Source organism: Equus przewalskii, chromosome 2, assembly GCF_037783145.1.
Source record: "Equus przewalskii isolate Varuska chromosome 2, EquPr2, whole genome shotgun sequence".
Lineage (NCBI taxonomy): Eukaryota > Metazoa > Chordata > Mammalia > Perissodactyla > Equidae > Equus > Equus przewalskii.
Genome location: NC_091832.1, coordinates 79,174,689 through 79,201,094, shown reverse-complemented (window position 1 = coordinate 79,201,094; position 26,406 = coordinate 79,174,689). Strand labels below are relative to the sequence as shown.

Below are 26,406 nucleotides of genomic sequence, written 5' to 3'. Positions count from 1 at the left end.
CTCTCCAACACTCAGTATTAGCCAATTTTCTAATTATTGCCAATGTGATTGGTACAAAGTAGTTGTTCATGTAGTTTTGATTTGCGTTTCCCATATGTTTATTACCAGTCCTGTTGCCTTTCTGGAAGTGCCCATTTTTTTCTGCTCAGTTGTCTGTCTTGTCTTCACCATTTTGAGTTCTTTAAGCTGTCTTTTGAATTCCATATATTCTGGGAATTAATCCTTTGTTAGGTATATATTGTCACAAATAATTTTGTCCTGGGCTTTATGGGATTTATTGATGAACAAAATCACTCATTTTAATGTAATTCATTTCATAAGGAAAATTTTTTCCTTATGATTTGCTCTAGGTTCTAGAAATTCTTACCTGTTCTGAGGTCATTTATTCTATATTTCCTTCTAAAAGTTTTAAGGTTTGCCTTTCACATTTAAGTCCTTAGTCTACCTGAATTTCTTTAATGTATTTCCAATGAAGTTTCATAATTTTCTCAATGATTGTCTTACATATTGAGATAATCATATGTTTTCTTTCTTCATCATCTGTTAAGGTAATATGGGAGTAATAGATTTAATAACATTAAGTCAATCTTGTATGATTTTTGCATCTGTTCATAAAGAGACTGATCTAAAATTTTTTTGATTTTTGTATCAAGTTACTTTAGCCCACCAAAATTAGTTGGAGAATGTTCTCTTTTTTCTATCTTCTGAAAGGAGATTGAAATTACCTTTTCTTCTTATAGAACTTATCTATAAAACTATTGGTACCCCGAGCCTTTTGTGTGGGAAAATACTTTACTGATTGAATTTCTTTAATGGTTATAGAACTGTTCAGTTTTTCAAATTTTTTATTGAATTAGTTTTTTGTTATATTTTTCTAAGAATTTTTTTTCAAGTTTACTACCATAAGTGAATCATAACATAATCATACTACATTTTTATCTTTTTGCTTCTGAAGCAGTGACCCCTTTTCATCATGATATTGCTTATTTTTCCTTTTTGTCATGATCAAACCTTGCTGGAGGTTTCTCATTTTTATTATTTATTCAGATACCGATGCTTGGCATTTTTATTCTCTCTCTTGTACATTTACTTCTTAGTTCATTAATTTTTGCTCTTGCCTCTGTTATTTCTACTTTCTTTGTATCTGTTTTGCTGATCTTTCCTAACTTCTTATGCTGAATGCCTAGTTCATTAATTTTTAGTTTTTCCTCATTTCGCATGTAGAGATTTAAGGCTATAAATCTCTACATTCTACCTTTTTTGAAATTTTGTTTTCATTATTATTTTCTAACTTGTATTATGTTCCCCTTTTAATCATGAGTTATTTAGATGTATATTTTCAAATTTCTGAATGTAAGTGGTTTTTCTACTTATCAATTTGTTATTGGTTTTTAACCTAAATATATGTATGGTTAAAGGAATGATACAGTAGATACTGTTTTTTAAAATTTTGTTGAGATTTGCTTAGTATGTGGTTAGTTTCCTAGATATTTCTTGTATACTTAAAAACAATGTGTATTTTCTACTTGGTAGTTGCAGAATTCTGTACCTAAATGCCTATAAGTTCAAGCTTGCTGATTATTTATCTAAATCTCCTATGTTCTGTTTTGTTTTTTTCTTTTAGCTGTTTGAGCTATTCTTTCCTAATAGGCAGCATTATGTGATCATACCATATGGTAGATTTTTAAATTTCTTGTTGTAGTTATTTCAGCTTTTCTTTATATATTTTGAAGTTATATTACTGAATGCGTACAAGTTTAGAACTTGTGAATTTAACCTTTTGTCCTTATGCAGAAACTCTTGTTTTATATCTGTTAATGTTTTTTCCTTTATGTACATTTTGCCTTATGTACATTTCGTCAGTATTAATGTATCTATGTTACCTAATTTTTATCATTATTTGTTGGTAGATACATTTTTTAACCCTTTTACTTTTGTGTCATTATGCTTTAGATGAGATTATTATAAACAACTGAATTTGAATGTTTGTTTATTTGATTCCAGGTGACAACATTTGTCTTTTAATTGCAATAATTAGTTGATTTACATATATTGTATTTATCAATATATTCAGTTTTATTTCCATCTCATTTCGGCTTTCTATTTGTCCTAGCCTTCTGTTTCTCTTTTTCTTTTTTCTAGTCTTCTTTTTGATTAGCATAAAATTTTTATTGTTTTTTTGTTTTGTTTGTTCTTTGTAAACTAATTCATTTTTTCCTACTATCAGTTTGGAAACTTACACTCCTTTCTATTTTTCTTACAATTACTCCTAGAAATTTCAGCATACATCTTAACAAGTGCAAGATTAATCTAGAGCTTCACTTCCCCCCTACACTATAAGGACCCTACAATGCCTTACCTCCAATCGCTCTTCCTGAAACATTTCGGTGACCAACCTTCCTGTTTTGCCTGGGATTGAAGGGGTTTCTGTTTATGACACTTTGAGTTATAAAATCCAAAAAGTCCTGGACAAACCGAGATGAGTTAGTTGGTCACAGTACATGTGTTATTGTGGCTCCAACATTCTTTTTCCTAACCCCTCAAATATGAAATCAGCATTACTGATTTATACATTCTTTTTAGGTTTACATATATGTTTGCCATTTGCTCTGCTCATTAATTGTTCAACCTTAGACCATTCTTCTGGGATCATTTTCCTTCTTCCTTGAGGTCTTTATGACATTTTGTTGATGAAAGAAGCCAGGCACAAATAAGGATATCCTATATGATTCCATTTATGTAAAATTCAGAAGTATGCAATTTCTCTTACCAATTTATGGTAAGAGAAGTCAGAATAGTGATTAACTCCAGAGGAGGGGTGTGTTGCTGTTGACTGGAATAAAGGTACAAGGGAACTTTTTGAGGTGGTGGAAATATAGTGATCTAGGTGGTGGTCACCTGGGTATAGGTATACACACATACACACATATATGTGTTTGTATACTCATTAAGCTGTACAATTAATATTTGTACATTTTACTTTATGTAAATTATGCCTCAGTAAAGTACTGTTCAAAAAGAAAAACTTAACAAACAACCAAGGGTGTATGGACTATCTCAGCTACCACCATCAAGTTTCAGTAAGGGACTGAAACAGGTAAAGCAAACATGCATAAACCAAAGCAAAATTAATCAATCCTTTCATTTAGAGAAAAAAAGCTCTTATTAAAAAATTTCTTTAGTGCAGATCTGTTGGTGGCAGTTTCAGTTTTTGTATTTAAAAAAGTGTATTTATGAGAAAGTAGAAGACTTTCTGCTAAGATCAAGAACAAGGCAAGGATGTCCACTTCCACCATGCCTTCTCAACATCGTGCTGAAAGTCTTAGCTAATGCAGTAAGACAAGAAAAGGAAATAAAAGGTATGCAGTTTAGAGAGAAAGAAGTAAAATTGTCGAGATGATAGTCTATGTGGAAAATGTGAAAGAATCCACAAAAAAAACTCCTGGAACTAATAAGCAGTTATAGCAAGGTTGCAGGATATAAAGTTAATATACAAAAGCCAATGACTTTCCTGTATACAAACAATGAACAAGTGGAATTTGGAAAAAACATTACCATTTACATTAGCATGCAAAAAAATGAAATACGTATAAATCTAACAAAATATGTACAAGATCTATATGAAGAAAACTACAAAACTCTGATGAAAGAAATCAAAGAACTAAATAAATGGAGAGATAGTCCATGTTCATGGACCGTAGAACTAAGTGTAAAGTATAAAACTATAAGACTCCTAGAGGATAACATAGGAGAAAACCTGGATGACCTTGGGTATGATGATGACTTTTTAGATACACCACCAAAGGCACAGCCCATTAAAGAAATAATTGATAAGCTGGTTTTCACTAAAATTGGAATTTCCTGCTCTGTGGAAGACATTGTCAAGAGAATGAGAAGAAAAGCCACATTCTGGGAGAATATGTTTGCAAAAAGACATATCTGATAAAGGAGTGTTACTCAAAAGAACTATTAAAACTCAACAATGAGAAAACAAACAACTGATTAAAGTACAGGCAAAAGACCTTAACAGGCACCTTACCGAAAAAGATATACAGATAGCAAGTAAGCATGTGAAAAGATGCTCAACATTATATGTCATGAGGGAAATGCAAATTAAAACAACAATGAGACGCCACAGACCTATTACAATGGCCAAAATCTGGAACACTGACAACACCAAATGCTGGTGAGGATGTGGAACAACAGGAACTTTGATTCATTGCTGGTGAGAATGCAAATTGGTACAGCCACTTTAGAAGACAGTTTGGCAGTTTCTTGCAAAACTAAATATGCTCTTGCCATATCACCCAACAATGATATTCCTTGTTATTTACCCAAATGAATTGAAAACTTATGTCCACACAAAATTCTGCACACAGATGTCTATGGCAGCTCTATTCTTAATTGCCAAAACTTGTAAGCAACCAAGATGCCCTTCAGTAGTTGAATGGATCAATAAACTATGGTACATCAGACAATGGAATATTATTTGTTGCTAAAAAGAAATAAGTTATCAAGCCATAAAAAGATATGGAGCAACTTTAAATGCATATTACTAAACAAAAGGAGCCAATCCGAAAAGGCTGCGTACTGTATGACTCCAACTATATGACATTCTAGAAAAGGCAAAACTGTGCAGACAGTAAAAGGAATAGTGGTTGCCAGGCATTAGGGAGACGGAAGGATGATTAGGAGCAACAAAAGATTTTTAGGGCAGTGAAACTATTTGGTATGATAGTATAATGGTTGATGCATATCACTATACATTTGTAAAAACTCAGAATGTACGCCAAGAGTGAACCCTAAGGGAAACTATGGACTTTGGTGATAATGTGTTAATGTAGCTTCACTAATTTTAACAAATAGACAATTCTGGTGCAGGATGTTGATACTGGGGAAGGCAATGCATGTGTGGGGGTAAAGGGTATATGAAAACTCTGTACTTTTTGCCCAGTTTTACTGTGAACCTAAACTGGCCCTAAACGATAGTCTTAAAAAATGAGTTTATTTCTCCCCTAAGTTTAAAAGATAATTTTACTAGAAATATCTGTAGGCTGAAAGTTGTAACACTTTGATTATTTCACTATTGCTGCTAGAAAATCAGCTTTGAAGAGGCCAGCCTGGTGGTGTAGTGGTTAAGTTCATGCTCTGCTTTGGCAACCCGGGGTTTGCCAGTTAGAATCCTGGATGCAGACCTACACACCACTCATCAAGCCATACTAGGGTGGCATCCCACATAGAAGAGCTAGAATGACCTACAACTAGGACATACAACTATGTACTGGGGCTTTGGAGAGGAAAAAAAGAGGAAGATTGACTACAGATGTTAGCTCAGGGCCAAACTTCCTCACCAAAAAGAAAAAGAAAGTTGTCAGTTTATCATCCTTTGATGTTAATTTCTTTTCTCTTTTCTGGCTTCTTTTTGTTTTTGGTATTCTACAGTTTCACCATGTTGTGTCTAGGTATGCATTCCTTCTTATCTTGTTCGGGATTTATTGGGTTTCTTCTATCAGAAAATTTGTCCTTTCATTCATTCTGGAAATTTGTAAGCCACAATCTCTCTGAATAATTTCTTTTCCCTCTCTGTTTTCTCCTTTAACTCCCAATGGAAGTATGTGAGACTCTTTTCCCAAAAATAAGCTTCTTAGAGTTACATCATCTTTGTCAAAACCATAGAAAATATATCCTGTGTAGGATTTTCTAGACTTGCCCTTATAATCTACCTGAACCATGACTTTCCTGAATTGTCCTCTGTTGTGAAAAGTCCATTGTTTAGAGTTTGAAAAGAATGCAATAACACAATATGACATTTTGCATTGATGAATTCATTGGTAAGATTCATGGCAACTTCATTTTTGACATTATGGCGGCCACGTTTTCAATTATCTGTAATATCATTGAAACTTGAGATGTTCCAGTCTTGTGGGTCATGGAAAATGATGGAAATGTTCCATGATGGACAAGGAGTGGGTAGTATCACCAATCAATGCCATCTGCAGATGTTTTATATATTCATAGTTGCTGGAAATTTGGGCCTTAACAGATTGATAAGGAAGTTCTAGGGCTACCAATGTATGGCATGACTATAAAGGTTATTTTTATTTTTATTTTATTTTTAAATTATTATTATTTTTTACCCTGGCCCCCTAATCCAGCTCAGACAGGCTCTAACACTCCTTTTTTTTTTTTTTATTGCTAGGAAAGATTCACCTTGAGCTAACATCTGTTGCCAATCTTCCCTTTTTGTTCCCCCTCCCAAAAGCCCCAGTACATGGTTGTATATTCTAATTGTAAGTCCTTCTAGTTCGTCTATGTGAACCACCACGACAGCATGGCTACTGACAGACGAGTGATACAGTTCTGTGCCTGGGAATTGAACCCAGGCCACCAAAGTGGAGCATGCCGAACTTTAACTACTAGGCCATCAGGGTTGGCTCTAAAGCTAATTTTGAAAAGAGATTTGCAACTCATTTTTATTGCTTGATTTAAAAAAGCCTCCTCGAGGACGTCAGCAACATGGCGTAGCGAGTAGTTTTCTTTGTCTCTCCCCCTTCGAACTACAACTAGTTGGACATTCATTGATCAACAAAGGATATCCACATAGCACCTCAGGACACCTGAGAGACCTGCATGGCTATACATCGCAAGGTGGATAGACTACCCCCTGAGAGCAGGTGGAGATTGGTGAAAATTCTCTGACCCCCAGACAGCCTAGTACCTGCAAGAGACTATCTCCCAGCTGACATGCTCATAGCACTGCCATGGCACTGAGGGTGGGCATGCACATCGGCAGCATGACTGTGGAAACAGGTGACTACAGCCCTAAGCCCCCTGTGATTGCTCCTTAGTCCAGTGGGAAAATCCACGGTCCCACAGGGGCTGTGGGGAAAGTCTCTGGTCAGCCCTAGTGGAGAGGCCCCACCCAGCAAACACAAAGGCTGGGAGGCCCTGGGGCAGAAGGGGCTCAGCTGAGCAACCCACCAGCTGCATTAAACACACGCAGCCCTGCTGCAGCCCTGAGGGGGCAAGGGAGACCCAACAGGACTGTGTGAATCAGCAGTGACAATCCGGAGCCCCAGTGTGACTGCTTCTTGGTCCAGTGGGAAAATCCATAGTCCCACAGCAGCTGCAGGGAAAGTCTCTCATCAGCCCTAATGAAGAGGCCCCGCCCACCAAACACAAAGGCTGAGAGGCCATGGGGCAGAAGTGGCGTAGCTGGTTGAGCTAACCACTGGCTGCATTAGATACCCACAGCTCTGCTGTGGCTCAGAGTGAACAAGTGAGATCTTGCGGGACCTAATGGTGGCAGAGCTGTGAGTCTAGGTGAACCAGCTGCCGGCTGCTGTGAACACCCATAACACTGCTGCAGATCCTAAAGAGGGAGTGTGTCTAGGTGGTCTGTGAGAGCAGGCACAAGCAACCCGAAGCCCCCTTGTGATTATTCCCACAGCTGATGGGAGATGCCACAGGGCCACTGCAATCCCGAGGAGGGGCCCAGGTTCGGTCAGGAACAGCTGACAGGGATCCTGGTCAGTGCAGATTACACAGCTTCTGCTCCCTCCCCACCAGTAGAAGCAAGTGGAAGTAGTAACCGAACTCTATCTCTATGCGGAGGCACAAATCCATGACATCAAGCAGTATGAAAAATTATATTAAATCTCAAGAACAGAAGGAAAATGACAAGTACCCAGAAAACAATCCTGAAGACACTGAAATCTATAACCTAAATGACAATGAATTCAAAATAGCTATCATTAAAAAACTTGATGAGTTAAAAGAGAATACAGATAGACAACTCAATGAGTTCAGGAGCTACGTCACAAAAGAGCTTGATACTATAAAGAAGAACCAATCAGAAATGGTGGAGATACAAAACACAATCGAGGAGACTAAGAAAAATCTGTACTCTCTGAACAGTAGGGTTGATAATATGGAGGACAGAATTAGCAATTTGGAGGATAGGAATATAGAAATGCTTCAGATAGAGGAGGAGAGAGGACTAAGACTAAAAAGAAATAAAGAAACTCTCTGAGAAATATCTGACTCAATTAGGAAATGTAACATAAGGATTATAGGTATCCCAGATGGAGAAGAGAAGGAGAAGGAGGCAGAAAGCCTGGTCAAAGAAATAATGACTGAGAACTTCCCAAACCTGGGGAGAGAGATGGAAATACATGTGACAGAAGCTAATAGATCTTTAAACTTTATCAATGTAGAAAGAGCAACCCCAAGTCATAGTGTAGTGAAGCTTTCAAAAGTCAACAACAGAGAGAAAATATTAAGGGCAGCAAGGCAGAAGAAAATAACCTACTAAGGAACCCCCAACAGGCTGTCAGCAGATTTCTCAGCAGATACCTTACAGGCTAGGAGACAGTGGAAAGATATATTCAAAACTCTGAAGGACAAAAATTTACAGCCAAGAATACTCTATCCAGTGAAAATATCCTTCAAATATGATGGAGAAGTAAAAACTTTCCAAGATAAACAAAAGTTAAGAGAGTTCATCGCCACAGGAGACCCCCTACAAGAAATGCTCAGGAAGACCCTCATACCTGAAAAAAAAAAAAAAAAAAGGAAAGGGGTTACAAAATTCTGAGTAAAGGAGATAAGTAGAAAGACAAAATCAGAAAATTGAAGCTTTCCATTAGAACAGGTTAGCAAATGCTTAAGTATAACATTAAAGATAATAGGAAGGGAAACACCAAGAATAAATATAATCTTGTCATTTTAACCACAAATTTACAACACAAGAAGAGAAAAAGATCTGACAATAACAACATAGAAGGGGAAGAGGAGAGGGATGAAACGGCTTAATCTTAGGAAATAATAGTCTATCAGAAAATGGACTATCTCATCTATGAGATGTTTTATACAAACCACATGGTAACCACTAAACAAATAACAAGAAGAGAGACACAAATTATAAATAAGAAGGAAGCCATTATAGAAAACTACCTATCTGAATTTGTAGTCCAAAATTCATGGAATGAGAAACAAAGGAAATGCAGGAGAACCGGAGAATGAGCAATAAAATGGCAGCATTAGGCCCTCACATTTCAATAATCACTTTAAATGTACATGGATTGAATTCTCCAATCAAAAGACACAGAGTGGTAGGATGGATTAAAGAGCAAGCTCCAAAAATATGCTACCTCCAGGAAACATGTCAGCCACAAAGACAAACACAGACTCAGAGCGAAGGATGGAAGACAATACTCCAAGCGAATAGTGAACATAAGAAAGCAGGTGTCGCCATACTTACATCAGACAAAGTAGACTTCAAGGCAAAATAGGTAAAGAGAAACAGAGGGGCAGTTTATAATAATAAAAGGGACACTCCACCAAGAAGACGTAACACTTATAAATATATATGCACCCAACACAGGAGCACCAAAGTGTGTAAAGCAACTATTAACAAAAGTATAAGGAGATATCAACAATAACACAATTATAGAAGGGGACCTCAACACTACACTAATACCAATGGATAGATCATCCTGACAGAAAGTCAACAAGGAAATTGTAGAGTTAAATGAAAAACTAGACCAGATGGACTTAATAGCTACACGTAGAACACTCCATCCAAAAACAGCAGGTTACACATTCTTCTCAAGTGCTCATGGAACATTCTCAAGGATAGACCCTACGCTGGGAAACAAAGCAAGCCTCAACAAATTCAAGAGCATGGAAATAATATCAAGCATATTTTCTGACCATAATGCTGTGAAACTAGAAATCAACTATAAGAAAAAACCTGGAAAAGGGGCAAAAATGTGGAGATTGTACGCTACTGAACGACCAGTGGATCATTGAAGAAATTAAAGAAGAACTCAAATATTATCTGGAGACAAATGAAAATGAAAACACACCATGCCAACTCATTTGAGATGCAGCAAAATTGGTTCTAAGAGGGAAATTCTTCGGAATACAGGCTCACCTCAATAAATAAGAAAAATCTGAGATAAGCAATCTCAAACTACACCTAACAGAATTAGAAAAAGAAGAACAAACAAAACCCAAAGTCAGTAGAAGGAGGGAAATAATAGAAGATAGAGCAGAAATAAATGAAATTGAAACAAAAAAGACAGTAGAAGGATCAATAAAACAAAGAGCTGGTTCTTTGAGAAAATAAACAAAATTGACAAACCCTTAGCCAGGCTCACTAAGAAAAAAAGAGAGAAGACTCAAATAAATAAAATTAGAAATGAAAGAGGAGAAATCACAACGGATACCACAGAAATACAAAAGATTATAAGAGAATACTATGAAAAACTATATGCCAACAAATTGGACAACCTAGAAGAAATGGATAAATTCTTAGACTCTTACAACCTCCCAAGACTGAATCGGGAAGAAACGGAGAATCCAAATAGACCAATCACAAGTAAAGAAATTGAAACAGTAATCAAAGACTTCCCCCAAAATAAAAGTCCAGGACCAGATGGCTTCTCTGGAGAATTGTACCAAACATTCAAAGAAGATTTAATACCTCTCCTTCTCAAACTATTCCAGAAAATCGAGGAAGATGGAGCACTTCCTAACACATTCTATGAAGCCAACATCCTCCTGATCCCAAAACCAGACAAGGACAACACAAAGAAGGAAAACTACAGGCCAATATCACTGATGAACATAGATGCAAAAATCCTCAAAAAAATTTTGGCAAACCGAATACAGCAATACATTAAAAAGATCATACACCATGATCAAGTGAGATTTATACCAGGGACACAGGGATGGTTCAACATCCGCAAGTCAATCAACGTGATACACCCCATTAACAAAGTGAGAAACAAAAACCACATGATCATGTCAATAGATGCAGAGAAAGCATTCGACAAGATCCAACATCCATTTATGATAAAAACTCTCAATAAAATGGGTATAGAAGGAAAGCAACTCAACATAATAAAGGCCATATGTGACAAACCCACAGCCAACATCACACTCAATGGGAAAAAACTGAAAGCCATCCCTCTGAGAACAGGAACAAGACAAGGGTGTCCACTCTCACCACTTTTATTCAACATAGTACTGGAGGTTTTGGCCAGAGCAATTAGTCAGGAAAAAGAAATAAAAGGATTCTAAATAGGCAACGAAGAAGTGAAACTGTTGCTCTTTGCAGATGACATGATCTTATATATAGAAAATCCTGAAGAATTCATTGGAAAACTATTAGAAATAATCAACAACTATAGCAAAGTTGCAGAGTATAAAATCAACTTACATAAATCAGTAGCATTTCTATACTCTAATAATGAGCTAACAGAAAGAGAACTCAAGAATACAATCCCATTCACAATTGCAACAAAAAGAATAAAATATCTTGAGGTAAATTTAGCAAAGGAAGTGAAAGATCTATACAATGAAAACTACGAGACTCTCCTGAAAGAAATTAATGACATAAAGAGATGGAAAGACATTCCATGCACATGTATTGGGAGAATAAACATAGTTAAAATGTCCATACCACCTAAATAAATCTACAGATTCAATGCAATGCCAATCAGAATCCCAATGACATTCTTTACAGAATAAAACAAAGAATCCTAAAATTCATATGGGGCAACAAAATGCCCCGAATTGCTAAAGCAGTCCTGAGAAAAAAGAACAAAGCTGGAGGCATCACAATCCCTGACTTCAAAACATATTATAAAGCTACAGTAATCAAATCAGCGTGGTACTGGTACAAAAACAGGCATGCAGATCAATGGAACAGAATTGAAAGCCCAGAAATAAAACCACACATCTACGGACAGCTAATCTTTGACAAAGGAACTGAGAACATACAATGGAGAAAAGAAAGTCTCTTCAACAAATGATGTTGGGAAAACTGGACAGCCACATGTAAAAGAATGAAAATAGACCATTCTTTTACATCATTCACAAAAATAAACTCAAAATGGATCAAAGACCTAAAGGTAAGACCTGAAACCTAAGGTTTCTAGAAGAAAATATAGGCAGTACACTATGACATCAGTCTCAAGAGGATCTTTTCGGACACCATATCTTCTCAGACAAGGGAAACAATAGAAAGAATTTAAAAATGAGACTTCATCAGGCTAAAGATCTTCTTCAAGGCAAGGGAAAACAGGATTGAAACAAAAAAACAACCCACCAATTGGGAAAAAATATTTGCAAATCATATATCCGACAAAGGGTTAATCTCCATAATACATAAAGAACTCACACAACTCAACAACAAAAAGTCAAACAACCCGATCAAAAAATGGGCAGGGGACATGAACAGACATTTCCCCAAGAAGATATATAGATGGATGATAGGCACATGAAAAGATGCTCATCATCGCTGATCATCAGGGAAATGAAAATCAAAACTACACTAAAATATCACCTTACACCCATTAGACTGGCTATCATAACCAAGACAAAAAACAACAAATGTTGGAGAGGTTGTGGAGAAAAAGGAACCCTCATACACTGCTGGTGGGAATGCAAACTGGTGCAGCCACTATGGAAAACAGTATGGAGATTTCTCAAAAAATTAAAAATAGAAATACCGTATGACCCAGCCATTCCACTACTGGTTATCTATCCAAAGAACTTGAAATCAGCAATTCCAAAAGTCCCATGCACCCCTTTGTTCATTACAGCATTATTTACAATAGCCAAGATGTGGAAGCAACCTAAGTGCCCAGTGACTGATGATTGGATAAAGAAGATATGGTATGTATATGTAATGGAATGCTACTCAGCCATAAAAAAGGATAAAATCGTCCCATTCACAACAACATGGATGGACCTGGAGGGTATTATGTTAAGTGCAATAAGCCAGATAGAGAAAGACAATCTCTGTATGACTCCACTCGTATGTGGAAGTTAAACACATGGACAAAGAGAACAGATTAGTAGTTACAGGGGAAAGGGGGGATAAGGGGTGAGCACAAAGGGTGAAGTGGTGCACCTACAACATGACTGACAAATAATAATGTACAACTGCAATTTCACAAGGTTGTAAACTATCATAATCTCAATAAAAAGTTTTTTAAAATAGCCTCCTCTTCACTCATTAATAAAAAGACAAGCCCACTAACTGTTTTCTCATAGGCCACTCTGAGTTCATAAACAATAGGAAAATGGATGATAAGCTAATTCGCAGCTAGTGAAGTTCTCCATCTGGAAATATTTTAAAGATAGTTTATCAGAACAAATATTCAAATGCCTCTACTTCAGTATCTTTCTTAACATTTGGAAGGAGCATAACCTGAATGAGAACCTGTAGGTAAACACCTGATAATAGCGTTCACCATGGCCATACACGTTTATGCCAGATCAGCTTGTAAAATGGGTGAAGCCTGATATTGCCAGGGATCTTAGTTTTGCCCAGAACTTGCAATGGCAACAAGTGTAAACAAGCTGTGAAATAACAGTGGCATAGTTCAGTCAGTTACTCTTGCCTTAGTAGCCTTAAGCAAGAAAAACTAAGATCAGTTTTAAGCAGGCTCGTCACAATGGGAGGGGAATGAGGATGCCATTTGTTTAGATAGAACAACTTGGAGATAAAAAAATAATCCCAGAATAAACACAGAATACCATTCCAACTTATATTTATTGCCTGCCTGTTCTGTGCAACATGCTTCCAGTTCCTACAGCCCTTGCATTGGTCATGAAGAGGATCAAAAGTAATTGCAAGGGCAGCCTTGGAAAACAAGAAATAAATAAAACTCATACAGTTTAGTATAACATTTAATAAGAGCTTATACTTGCAGGCACTGATCATGCTAGGCATTAGGACAATGAAGAAAAAGACATAGCTCCACTCTCATATGATCATATAAACAAATGTAGTCCTCTAAATCAATTTAAAAGATGCTATTCTAAATTCCCTGTCACAATATGACTTGACTGTACATTGGTGTGTGAGCCACGTTCACCACATCCTGATGAAAAGTTGAGGCTGATATTGCTCATGACACAGAAAGCTGCCTCGTGAGGCTCTGGCACTTCAGAGAAGGTGTGCCCAGACCTGACTGAATTCTCAGAGGACAGGGTGAGGAAGCTGGAAATGCTTTTCCAGGACTCCGGACTGATGAGGCAGCCATCAGTCATCAATCCACAAGAAACAAAGAGTCTTTGATTCCAGTGTGGGCCTCAGGGCCATACTGGTTAGTGCTGCTTCAACTGAGTTTGCCCCAGACTACCAGATACTGTAGGATTCATTGTCACTCTCTACTCACCAACAGGAAGCAGCAGCAGGAACTCCTGAGAGAGGAATACTTGTCCAGAAGCAGAAGGGAAGTTGGAAGCAGGTTATGATCTTTCTTTGCACTAACAGAAAGGACAAAGCAGTATGCTCCATGTAGTTCTCTAAAAGCTTCAAAGACAGAACTTCTAAGGTAGGAGTAAAGAACTGACCAATTAGTATTTCACTTATACTAAATTATCAGTACAGACCCTCTTAGTCATAAAATCTTTTTTTCACTATTTCTTCGTTTAAAAATTTTTTTTCAGGTTGATATTTACCTTAATGGAGAACATGTCAAAACCTTCCATGAAGCGCTCACATTTACATTAGACACCTTGGCTTCACCAAATTTGCCCAAGATAGATGATGCCCTAAAAGGTATATTCATTTTCTCTACTTGGTATTTTCTGCCGAAACAGTTATTCTCTCCACTCTTCATTACTTATTCTTTCTTCCAGTGTATTTTTGGTGTATTTGTAAAGGTGATGTGGCAAGTATGTAGGATACTTTGGCAGCAAGTACTAATGTAGGTTATCTGAGGTCAGGTCATGGTAAGACCTGAGTGTGGCATACAGGACAGAGTTGGGGGTTTAGTTCATGAAAGGTACTGAATAGATTAAGATTCTTGGAGAAAAATGATGAGCCTACAATTCTATTTGGTCTCTCATCTCTTTCTTGATGAGAGGATCCAAGCAAATGTAGAGGTTCTTGTTGCATAAATCAAGGTTAGGCCTACGTAAGTAGAAGGCTAGATTTTAGGTTGGATTCAGAGAGAAAAACTTTCAGAAAAATGATCTTATCTTAGCTGGAGTGAGGGAGAGAGCTAACCCTCTAGGGAAGGTAGGAAGGGTCCACCATGATCGCTATGGAAAATACTCATGAAGGAACATTTGAATCAGAAAGACAGAGCTTGAAAGCTCTCAGCCTTTTAGAGATTCAGCTTCAGGAAACTAAAATATAGTAGTCCCCCCTTATCCTCAGGGATATGAGACCTCCAGTGGGTATCTGAAACTGAATAGCACCCAACCCTATATATTCTGTGTTTTTTCCTATACATACATACTTATGATAAAGTTTAATTTATAAATTAGGCACAGTAAGAGATTAACAACAATAACTAATAGTGACATAAGACAATTATAACAATATACTGTAATAAAAGTTAATGTAGATCTTAGTAACCTCAGCATATGATTTTTTTTCTTTCCTTAAGTCGAAAACTTTCATCTTTTCACTAAAAGGAAGCTTTTTATGGCTTCTCTATGGTATATCTGAATTGCCAGCATCACTACTCTTGTGCTTTGAGGCCATTATTAAGTAAAATAAGGGTCACTTCAACACAAGCACGCGGATACCAGGACAGTCAGTCCCATAACTGTTGACTACTAAGTGACTAATGAGTGGTAGCAAATATGCCTATACAGTGTGCATGGGCTGGACAGAGGGGTGATTCATGTCCTGGGAACAAGATGGTGCAAGATTTCATCATGCTACCCAGAATGGCTCACAACATAATACTTATGAATTGTTTATTTCTAGAATTTTCCATGTAATAATTTCGGACCACGGGTAACTGAAACCATGTATAAAAGAGGACTACTGTAAACCCACAATCTACTCTAACTTGTCATATTCCTTTCTACATTTGGATCAGCTTCACATTTTATCCTTTGGGCTCTCAATGGTTATGAAGTTTCTTCAAGAATTTCTTTAACGTGAAGGTTTTCTTTTAGCTGGCATGGATTCCTCTGGGACATCTTCATCCTTTTAGTCACAATCACTTCCCTCATTTATGTTGAGAAATTTCCTCTGGCTGTGGATCTAGGGTCTTTCAAATGTTGAAAGTGTCAACATTCCTACTGTCAGCTCTTTCTTCTCTAATTTGATTTACAATTGATTCAAATTTTACCTCCCATGTTATTACTTATTATTTCTTTGCTACACTTTATTATAAAACAAAATTCAACCAAGTAAGTTGGAAGATCTAATTGGCTTTATTAAGTGATTCATGAATCGAGCAGCTGACATCCCTTCTAGCAAGTAGAAGGGCGCTGTGAGGGGTTGTACAAACTGGAAGGTTTTTATAGCCAGGAGGGTAGGGCAGGGGAATCATTGGCAAAACAAGAGAAAAGATTATTTTTAGGCCAGGCCATCTCCTCTAGGGGGAAGGGACCGGCAAGGATTTTATCATGTAGATTGCCTCCTCTTCCTCTGAGGAATGGGGAGGGCTCATCTGACAGATTACCTCATTAGTGCTGACCAGAAAATTTCAGACTGGCCGACTAAAATCACCTTTCTGGGAGAGGTTGAAACTGCAGTTAGGTCGGGTATTAAGTCTAGGTTTAGGATCATGGACTTGAGCACAAGTGATGCCATTTGGGGCCTGGAGTTTTCTTTTCGACATCTTCCATCATTCTCAGCCAATTCTCTCCATGATCCAGTTTTGTAAAATGCCATGTGGATTTATCGCTAGGAGACAAGGAAGCAACACAACTATACACTTTGGGTATGTGTGCAAACTGAATAATAATTATGTGATTACGTCCAGTTGATACATTGGGGTAACTGAAATTGGAACTGTGTTGTTTGGGGATTGGTGTTAATAAGCTAAATTTTGGTAACTGAAAGTTGTTCATATTGAAACTGTGCAAAATGAGGATTGCGTATTTTTCAAAGGGTTTACATTATAATTGTCAATGTGCTTCTTGGCCTAATTTTAATTTTCATATGCTTATGAAATTTGCTTTAAAGATATTTTACAATTGAGCATTTTTTTCCCACTCTTTTGGAATCATTTTCTTACTAATTCATTTTAAGGAGGTCTTACTGGTTTTGCATATCCTTTACATTTATCTTGGTGAACTGGTATTTATTGCATGGTTCCCTAGCTTAAATTAAATGCTGTTCAACCTTAGAGAGTATCTATAAAGTTTCGGTCTCCCACGAAGATGAGATGTGGATTTAAAGTCTAAACAAAGAGTTATTATTCCCACAAAATCATCATAAAAAGAAAAACTCTGAAATGTTCTGCTTCCCATTTGTTAAATGACACTGTAGATCTTTAGCTTTCTACTAATTATGCAGGTACGCTCATTTAGGATCATGTGAATATCTCAACTAATATTGTCACCTGCTCTCATTTTATTATTGGTTTTACATAAAAATTGGATTTTTTTTTAAGCAAAGCATATAGTTATGCCTCATGAATGTTGTGTTCTTAGAAATCTAAAGAAACATGTATTCAACCTAGAGTGTTGAGAGAAAATTCCTCCAAAAAGGGATTATCTAATCTTGACCAACTAAACTGCTCTCTGTAACTTCCATGTCAGAACAACCACGTTCCATATGACCATCTTTTAATTTTTTTTAATGTATCTCTTCAATTTTCTTCCACTGGTAGATCTACTAAGTGGTTCACTGACATATCGTTTAGAAGATCTGGCCAATACAAGAAGTGGGGACAGGGGCTGCCCTGTGGCCGAGTTGTTAAGTTCACGTGCTCCATCTCAGCGGCCCAGGGTTTTGCTGGTTCAGATCCTGGGCATGGACATGGCGCCGCTCATCAAGCCATGCTGAGGCAGTGTCCCACATAGCAGAACTAGAATGTACAACTATGTACCGGGAGGCTTTGGGGAGAGGAAGAAGAAAAGAAAAAAAGAAAAAATATTGGCAACAGATGTTAGCTCAGGTACCAATCTTTAAAAAAAAAAAGAAAAACAAGTGAGGACAAAGGCAAGTCTGCAAATATCGGTATGTTTTTGCTTATAAAAACCATTTTTCACATCTCTAAAATTGATTTCAGTCATTTAATAAGTTTTCATTTGGATTCAAAGTCTTTCGTTACTGTTATTGGTTAAGCTACATTGAGATGTCCAAGGCTGCATAACTGTTTTCTTACTGACTGACATAACAAATAAACAAAAACGTGTACTTCAGAGAAGCTTTGGCTCTCAATGTAATAATTCATTTTCACAAAAAATAAATATTTTTAACATATTTGGGGCCAGAAAATCCACTCCTATTTCATAGTATTACAATGTACTTCTTCTATGAATTGGCCTTTTGCCAAGAGCTCCCTTTTAGTCTTTTCTCTGATGTTCTCTAAATAGTACAATACATCATTATTATCACCATAGTTCTATTTTTCCTTATTCATATATATTTTCTTTTCTTTCTTTCTTTTTTTTGGGAGGAAGTTTAGCCCTGAGCTAACATCTGCCACCAATCCTCCTCTTTTTGCCAAGGAAGACTGGCCCTGAGCTCACATCCGTGCCCATCTTCCTCTACTTTATATGTGGGACACCTGCCACAGCATGGCTTGCCAAGCAGTGCTATGTCCACACCCGGGATCCGAACCAGTGAACCCTGGGTCTCCAAAGCGGAACATGTGCACTTAACTGCTGCGCCACTGGGCCAGCCCCTATATTTTCTTTATTTATATATTTTTAAAGAAGATCTCTTCACTTTTAAAACTCCTTTCTCCTTCTTTTCTTCTCCAGAAATTGCTGGATCCTTTCCTTTTCTTCTTAGAGTAATTTCCCTGGTTCCTTCTCCTTTTTAACCTCATGGAATACCATTCACTCATCTCTTTACTGAAATCCCAAGAATAACCAAACTTTTTATAATAAATGCCTTTAAGTGGACTGTAAAAGTTATTATCCTTTAGTAAAAATAATATATAAAAATCATAGTGGACCTAAATCTCTATCATCTCATGAGTTGGTAAACTGAAAGAAATGCAGTGTACAGATTCTTATTCAAGGTGCCTGCATCTGAAATCCTATAAACAATGACTCCATTGCTGCTTTGTCTGTAGATGGCAGGCTCTCTGGATTATAGTGACAGCCAGTTTGTGTACTCAGCCGCACTGTTACCTGCTGTATTTATTTGAGCCGTGTGAGCTGAGGTGACTAAAAGGAATGGACTAGCCAACCTTTTCTTCCTGATGATAAAAGAGAGGAGTTTGCATTCTCAAAAAAAATTGAGACATTTATATCTGCTATTTTTTTAGTCAAAAAATATTTAGCCCCTACCATTCCCTAGTACTTCAGTTGTGAGTGGAAATATAGCAGTGAACATGATAGTCAAGGTCCTTAACCTTGGCAACTAGTCTTTTCAAGTGAATAGCCCAACATTCTTCATTTGATTTTGTGTCACTCTTCCATCCTCTCTTTGCAAGTTGCCACTATATGGTATATCCTTAGTTTCAAAAATTAAAGGAATGAAAATAAGTTTTCTTAGAATTTCATAGTACCCCTTGAGATAACTAGAATTGACAGATAAAATAAAGAATGTCTTGTTAAATTTGAATTTCAGGTAAACAAGGAGAAATTTTAATGTATGTCCCACGCAATATTTAGGTATATCCTAAATTAGAGATACCTAAATCTGGCAACCCTAAATTAGAGAAACTCTGGACATTGGCAAAGCAGAGAGAATGATACTCACCACCAAGAGATTCGCCTTGATGACAACAATTTGTCCTTTGTATCCACCCCAAATCTCCCCACCACTCCCATCCCCACCTGATATACAACATCCTCCCAGAATCAGATTAAGGTACTTCAAATTAGTGAGTCATCTTAATCCATCTTCAGGATATGTGCTTATTAATGTAATGTTTTGTATACAATAGGCATCATAGCACGGCACCCTCTCTACTACCCATACTTAAAAAAATTTCCGATGGCTTACATCATAGAAGATTACTTCCAACATATTCTGCATAAAGAACAACCTGAAGGGAATTCAGTAATAAGGTATGGTTCAATTTAAGTGATTAAATTACCACATTTATATTTGGGAGTTATAAGTCATCAATGGTGTTGATTTTGAATTAGATCAATAGGTTTTATTTTGATTCTAGGACTTTTATCTCTTGCCCACATTATGGGAGATTAAAAAAGCAGAAGACATGATCATTATCTTTCAAAAGGAACTGGTGGTCTTGCTAAATTGACACTCTTTGTATACTTGTCAAATTGAGAAGATTTGGAGCATCTCGAGGTCAGTATGAGACCCTTTGATATATGCTAAATTGGATGGTCCAAACACTAAACCTAGGAGATGAGAGGGAGCTGTGTGACATGGGCTTGGGAAAACCTTGATGGAAATAGTATGTTAGCCCTTTAGATGCTGCCTCAGTGTCAGAATCTTAACGTAATTGAATCATATGCCAGAGAATATTTATTAATGAAATATAAGTCTCTTTTGGTTGCTCACTGTAAATGAAATGTAAGTAGTCTAATTTTCTCAAAGTTCAGAAGTTTTTAAAGAGTATAAAATATATTCAAATTATGGGGTAGTATGTACATTTTAAAACTCTATATATGTATTGTTTGACATTATGTTATGTTTTCTTTAAAGATGATTAACATTTTTTTCTTGAAATCAGGTTTCTCTTTCATTACTAGTTAGTGTCTGTTCATTTTCTGATAATTGACTTTTAGAAATTCATATAACTTAACAGTTTATTCTAAGCCCAGAGGCTTGAAATGAATAGTTAGATGAAGTTATTTACCATCCAAAGTCAGCAATCAGAACATTCAAAGCTAAAGGTGGTGTAATAGATGTTACTACTTCTGTATAAAATATAATCTTTTCTTTAGTCTTAGATTTTGGAATATGGTCTAACAAACACATTGCGAGTTTTCTTTATTTTAGCTCATGAGTGTTTTATGCCTCACTAAAAGGCACACTGAGGCTCTACATTATTTTTGGCCCTACTTCAACCCAAAGTAAAGCCCTTTGGCACTCCCTCACGCTCTAGATGGGTCTTATGAAATGCCTTGGCCTATTTCAGATATTTGGAAATGTCAGATAAGTAGCTATTGGGGCTGGAAAGTGCTACTACACTTCGATAAAGAAGATTAGAAGGCAGGGCATTGCAGTTAGAGGGTCTATGCAAGAGTTTTGGGAAGACAGGCAGGGACCAAAACCAGACAGATCACCATCAGTGTTTTGAGTGGGAGGAGTGTTTGAAGTGGGCTAAGGTTGAAGAATCAATGTGGCAAGGCTTAATTGAGGGCCGTGACCCAGAAGACTGGGGTCAAGACAGGGTGAAGTTATTGGCAGGATGAAGTCCATTGGCTTAGCCCTATGGGACAGGCTGAGGGGAGGCTGAGGTCATGATCAGATGAGTTAGCAAGGCATACTGAGAATTTCTTAAGGAACCTAAGACAGTTGATGAGCAGAAGCCAAGGTCTAGCTGTGAGATAGTACTAGGTATCAGTTCCCCTAAGTTATTTTGATAAGAGGCTATATTTAACTTAGACCTTTTCTCTGTCTGGGCAGGTCCAAGTCTTGCACAGACAGCTCTGCTACTGCGTCAGTATTTCTAGAACTGTGTTTGTTGGAGCAAATCAGCAGCTGTATTTTCAAACTCCCAAGATCTGAGCCATGTTTGTGTGCTCCGCCCAGAGACCTCAGCAGGGCCTCTCTTAGAGACTAAGTCCTCTGATTTCCTTTGTCTGCCTTTGTGGGACTTTTACTCGAGTCCCTCCTCACCTCCTCATCCTGGGCAAAGGGCCAGGCTTAGAAAACCAGGCTTTGGATCAGGGTTTAGACATACTTCGCCTATAAAAATGTCTCTGAATCAGCAATAATTAACATCCTGTGCCGCTCTAAAATGCTATGTGTGCTTAGGAATTGCTCTTGCTGGAGACAGATCTAGGCATGTAGGATGGGGATGATATATTCTCAATCAATGGGGGGGAAATCTAGGAACATTTCTTTTACTGTCTCCTTATCAAAGCTTTTAAAACTACTGAACTCTGATCTTAGGTTTCTAAGTGTTACTGGGGAAGGCCATATACTAGGCTGATTTGATTCTGCTGTAGTGTCAGGCTGTCTAATGTCAGCGAAATGATTCTCAACCTAGGACATTTGGAAATTAACGAGGATGTTTTTTGATTATCACAAAGACAGAGGAGCAATCCTAGCATTGAATGCACAGGAGCCGGTGACGCTAAACTTCCTACAATGCACAGGAGAGTTCTGCCAAACCAAGAATTACCCTGCACAAAACTCCTATAGCACACCCACAATTGGCAATGCTTGTAGTGGTCTCTGGTTGAGTCCCAGCTGCATTCCCCCTAGAAACTGTCTTCAAATTTTTCTGCTCTTCTCAAATCCACTCAGTTATTGGCGTTACAGATAATTTTATAGTCCTGTTTCTTCAGAATCTTGAGATCATTCCACAAAAACTGAACTTCCTTCCCTCTTCTCCTTACTGTTCTCTCTCTGGGCCCACCTTGTTCTCCTTCTCCTCTCAGAGAAAGAAATCTTTTATCTCTTTTCCAGGGATAAAGACAGCTGCACCCAAGGCTTTGGTCCTGTCCCACCGGTTTCCATCCCATCCCACTCTATCCACCCCCCATTCCCAACTCTGTCTCTTGCATCTTTAATGCCTTGCCAGTCCTGTCTTCCCCTTAGAAAAGTACTTGAGGTTTCTTATCTTAAGTATCAAATAAAAGCATAAACAAAAACTCTTAAACCTGCTGCTTACCCCCTCAAATCAACATTCCATTTCATTTCTTCAGGGTAGGGCGCAGCATCAGTTAAGTGTTTTGTGCACTCACTTCTTGTTTCTTCACTGTCTGCTGGCTCCTAAAACCCTCATAATCTGGTTTCAATTTCCCTAATTCTGTTCTCCTGAAAGTTACCTCAATGACAAGTTGCCAGATCACTGACTCTTCAAATTCTTTGGATTTCTCTGCAAAATTGGATCTCTTATTAAAGATCATTTCTCCTCCCTTTGCTTCAGTTTGCCTCTTGATGTTCCCAAGAAGACTAGGGCAGCCACACCATGATGAGCTTCTTCATTTTCCGCCCTCCATTTTAGTATTTCCGTATCCGCAGTGTCCAGGATTCTGGCTGTTCCATCTTTGGGGCTCCTTTTCCTCAGCCTTTTTCCATACACTGGATACAGGTGTTGGCCACCCTCCACTCACTGTCCTTAGCCTTCTTCTAAACTAAATGAGTGATCCTCAGATCTACAGACATAGAAAGCCATAAGCCCTCTCTTGAACTCCAGGCCAGACTGCCAGCTGCCTGGAAGGTCCACTGCCACTCCCTGAATTTAACAAAATAAAATCTAAAACATTTTGATTATTTCTTTTATAGCAGCGTGAGTTTGGTCATCAATTTGTGTGTGACTGTTTCCACTATGAGCCTGAGAACTCCTTGAAGACAAGGATGATTTCTTCTTTAATTTTTGCCTAACATCTAGTGCTTTGAAAATGTTAATTGGGGGGCTGGCCTGATGGCATGGTGGTTAAGTTCATGCGCTCTGCTCCAGTGGCCTGAGGTTTGCAAGTTCAATTCTTGGGTGCAGACTTACACACTGCTCATCAAGCCATGCTGTGGTGGTTTCCCACATACGAAATAGAGAAAGATGGGCAACAGATGTTAGCTCAGGGGCAATCTTCCTCACCAAAAAAAAAAAAGTTAATTGGATAATAAAGAAATTGATGAGTGAGTGAAGACTTGAAGCTCCTTTAGAAGATAGATTGTGTCTTTCATATCCATTGTCCAATGCCCAGCAGACTGCTTGGCACCCTGTAGGAAGTAAGCAAATATTTTTTGAGTGAATCTGTCTTCTTTTCTTGAATTAGCTAAAATATACTGTAAATATCTTAAAAAGACAACATAATATATAAAGTTTTCCAGATTTGTTTTACCATGAAAGCATTTTACTGATGCTACATCAGTTTGTATCTCCTGAAAGAGACTTCCATAGAGCATAAGTCTGGGAGCTAGAGACCAAGACTACTATAATAGGATCCTAATTTCTCTCCCTGACTTCAGTTCATCTTTTTGTTTTAAATCTGTCATTAAAAAGAATCTTCAACTAGTTTTCCTGAAATCTAGCTCTGATAGATTATTCCCTTGTTTACCTTCCCTGCCAGAAAAAGGAAATTCTTAATGGCTCCCAAAGACTTACCTCATAAACTTTCCAAAAGTCTAATTCTTTAGCACAGTGCAATAGCCAGGATAAATTAGGTTATGCTGCATTAGCAAATGCTTCAGAAGTCTCAATGGATTAAAACAACAGATATTTATTTCTTACTCATGTTATGTGTCCATCACATGTTGGCAGGGAGACTGCTCATTTTTACTGGCTCAGGGACTCAGGCTGGTGGAGGGAAGAGGGGAGAGAGAGCTCTGGAGTGTCTTGCACTGGCAATTAACTACTCTGACCAGGAAATGACATGTCACTTCCACTCAAAACTTATGGCCAGAAGTAGTAATGTGACCCTATTCCATCACAATGGGGCAGGAAGTACATTTATATCATATGTCTAAAAGGAGATAAAACCAGAGGTATTTGAGAAACAACACTCATGACACCACACATAGCAGACATGCCCTGTATGATCTTCTCTAATCTATCTTTCCTGGTTTGTTTCTTTTATCATACATCCTACATACATTTCAGTCAAGCTAGGCCATTTCTGTCGTTCATTCAATAACCAGTAAATGTTTACCATGTACCTACTGTGTGTCAGGCACTGAGATAAAAATGAACAAAAGTGAACAAGCCCCAGGAAGGGGATAGACAATGAACAGTCAATTCCATTACTGAGTGATGTGGGCCACCCTGGTACTAGGGGAACACAGAAGATAAGCACCAAACCCCAGCTTTGTGTGTATGGGGGCAAAGGAGTGGGAGCAGATGGAAGCAGAAGTGGGAGAGACCTAAACTGAGTCTTGAAGAACAAATAGATGTTAATTTGCCAAGATGGAGGTGGGGAGGTGTCTCAGACAGGAGGAGGGAATGAGAGGAAGGGTGTTCTAATCTCAGGGAACAGAGAGGGAGAGCTTGCAAGTAGGAAGTCAGCACAGATGAGACTGAAGATGGGAGCCTTGGTCAGAATGTGGAGTGCCTCTTTGCTGGGCTAAAGAGCTTGGACTTTACTGTCCCCCAAATATAACCTGCTTTCCCAACTCCGTGTCTCAGATCACACTATTTCTCTCTGACGACCTGCCCTCCTTCCCATCTGGCTTTTCGTAACCAAATACTCATAGCTACCCATACAAATCCTAACTCAAATGATCCTTCCCGTGTGGACCATCCTGAATTCTCCCAGGCAGAAACAGTCTCCACTTTTTGCTCTTTAATCACCTTCTGCTTCGCTTTGGCATGCGTGTCTCTCTGTTTTGTATTAAAGTTGTGTCTACTTGCTGGCACTGTCTGCTCCTTGAAGGATATAGGGTATGTTTTGTTCTTCCTTTATGCTGTCCTTACATTCTTTCCTGCTGGGCACCAAGCACATAATAAATACTCAATATTTGTAACCCTTTGATCACTTTTTCATAGATTTTTAGTATCAATTTGCAAGCTAGTATTTAGTAATGAAGAGAATATCTTTTTCAATGAGAAAATATCTTTAGGAAAAGAAATCATTTAATGTATCTACTTTTTTGAGAGAGTTTTTTTGGGAGGCTTTTAAAAATACTTTGAATTATTAATTATTATAATTGGGGTCCATTTTCTTTGATTGGTGTTAGAATGAATTTTTGAGAATGGAAAGTAAAGCTTTTGGGAGAAAGCTTAGAGAGTTTAATTTGTGAGAATTATCAGGATTGTGTTAAGATGTCTTAGTTCCTAAAGGTTTAATTTTTTTTTTTTTTAAAGATTGGCACCTGAGCTAACAACTGTTGCCAACCTTTTTTCTTTTTCTGCTTTATCTACTCCCCCTCCCGCCCAGCACATAGTTGTATATCTTAGTTGCAGGTCCTTCTAGTTGTGGGATGTGGGACGCCACCTCAATGTGGCCTGATGAGCGGTGCCATGTCCGCACCCAGGATCCGAACCCTGGGCCGCTGCAGTGGAACGCGAGAACTTAACCACTCGGCCACAGAGCCGGCCCCTAATTTTTAAGCTATATTTTTACGTTGGTGGAAAGTTTCATTCAACTGTTTTTTCAGACATATTGTGAATGTCATTTACTAAAAGTTATGTAATTAAATATTTTAGGAAAATTTGCATGTTTCATGTTTCTAAATTTTTTTAGTTTTCTGCCTTAAAAAAAATCTGTTGTCCTAAGGAAATCAATTTGCATCATAGTGGAGGTATTTTGTCAGAAATAGAAAGACATATATTCTATTGCTGTTCAGTTTCTGTTTCAGTGAATATTCAGTATTTGAATTAAGTAATAAAGTACTCTCCCTAAGAATGTATAGTAATAGCTCCTCTA

The 26,406-nt window shown here is 37.7% G+C and overlaps 2 long non-coding RNA genes across 2 annotated transcripts in view; one reads left to right on the top strand and one right to left on the bottom strand.

Annotated features, from left to right (window-relative positions):
- The window catches only part of LOC103553819 (uncharacterized), a 94,128-nt gene extending 73,916 nt beyond the window's left edge, over positions 1-20,212 (top strand). The window contains exons 3-6 of the long non-coding RNA XR_545555.2: positions 14,205-14,357; positions 14,473-14,584; positions 19,842-19,965; positions 20,073-20,212. This is a non-coding gene — a long non-coding RNA (uncharacterized lncRNA). The remainder of the gene's footprint in view (positions 1-14,204; positions 14,358-14,472; positions 14,585-19,841; positions 19,966-20,072) is intronic.
- A 1,877-nt stretch (positions 20,213-22,089) lies between these two features.
- Positions 22,090-25,918, bottom strand: LOC139081787 (uncharacterized). The gene is made up of 2 exons (XR_011537103.1): positions 25,332-25,918; positions 22,090-23,764 (listed from the first exon to the last, which is right to left on the bottom strand). It is a non-coding gene; the product is annotated as an uncharacterized lncRNA (long non-coding RNA).
- Positions 25,919-26,406: the final 488 nt, after the last annotated feature.